The 1,242-nt window shown below is 40.3% G+C and overlaps 1 non-coding gene across 1 annotated transcript; it reads right to left on the minus strand.

The window, feature by feature from the left end:
- Positions 1-544: 544 nt before the first annotated feature.
- On the minus strand, positions 545-616 carry TRNAH-GUG (transfer RNA histidin (anticodon GUG)). Its single transcript has one exon. It is a non-coding gene; the product is annotated as a tRNA-His (tRNA).
- Between the last annotated feature and the right edge of the window lie 626 nt (positions 617-1,242).

Here is a 1,242-nt window from a genome sequence, read left to right on the forward strand (position 1 = left end):
ATTATCCAATGATGCAGGGAAGTTAAATTACAGCCAGTTCATATCATAGAAACAAAATGTTTCCTGCAATTACTGATAAGGGACAGTTCATTTTCTCTCTGTCATCCTGAAAAAAAAACCTCCTAACAACAATTCATGCCTGGTTAAACAGGATTTCCACATCTACTGCTGACATCTTTCCAAATAATTCAGGGTTGTTATTACTGTATAGCCCTGGCAAGGCTCAAAAGCAAGCAGACTTGACGAGTCTGCTCAAAGCAGAGCTTAAGTAGTTGTAATTAATAATAATTACATGCCCACTACACTCCAGTTTTATCATATTATCCATCGATGCAAATAAAAAAACCCACACACAACACACTTGCAACAGGATTAGTGCATTAATAAAGCCACTCTGCACATGTCATCTCTCTAAACTTTAAAATATTTGTAGTGGCTTCTGTTTTATTGGTTTTCATTATTCTATGTCTGGTTACAAAATGTTGTTCAGATGCAATACAGCTTGGGACCAGTGTCATTCTCTTCTAAAAACCTTCTCCCCTCTTGCCGTGACTCGGATTCGAACCGAGGTTGCTGCGGCCACAACGCAGAGTACTAACCACTATACGATCACGGCAAGCTACAGAGGAGCTGAGCACTAGGTTTTCTTTAAGAGCCACTGCAATATTAAAATTTGTGGAAACACTGCCATCTATTGCCTAAACACGTACATTTTCTTAATATTGGAAAGAGGAGTAGCGTTTCAGTAATCTCTGATTATTTAGAAGAACAATAACAAAGTGCCCGGACATGAAACCAACACTGTCTTCTTGGCTGATTGGGAAAATTGTAAAAGGAAAGGATTTGCCAGATTCACTGTCCAGGAAATGGTAATCAAGGTAACAAGACTAAGAGCAACTAGTCTGTTGACTCATGCTTCCTACTTGGAACCAACAATGAATATAGATTGCCCACTCCCGACTGCCACCACCAATTACATTGCATTGAACGACATATGAATCTGAGCCTCTTTTGTGGTTTTTCCACCACTAGTCTTATTTCCATATGCTTAGGCAGCACAACCATAAAAAGCACAGCAAGAACAAAGTGGCCTGAGGACTGAGGAGACTCAGAAAGTCTTGTTTCTCCTCTTACAGGAAGCCAGAGCGACTACACCCCAGCTGAGGAAAGTCCCCCTTTGAAACCCATTGATCTCTGAAGTTATTTTTCCCGCAGAATACATGGGTCTTAATGGCACAACAA

This window comes from Cynocephalus volans, chromosome 16 (assembly GCF_027409185.1).
Source record: "Cynocephalus volans isolate mCynVol1 chromosome 16, mCynVol1.pri, whole genome shotgun sequence".
Classification (NCBI taxonomy): domain Eukaryota; kingdom Metazoa; phylum Chordata; class Mammalia; order Dermoptera; family Cynocephalidae; genus Cynocephalus; species Cynocephalus volans.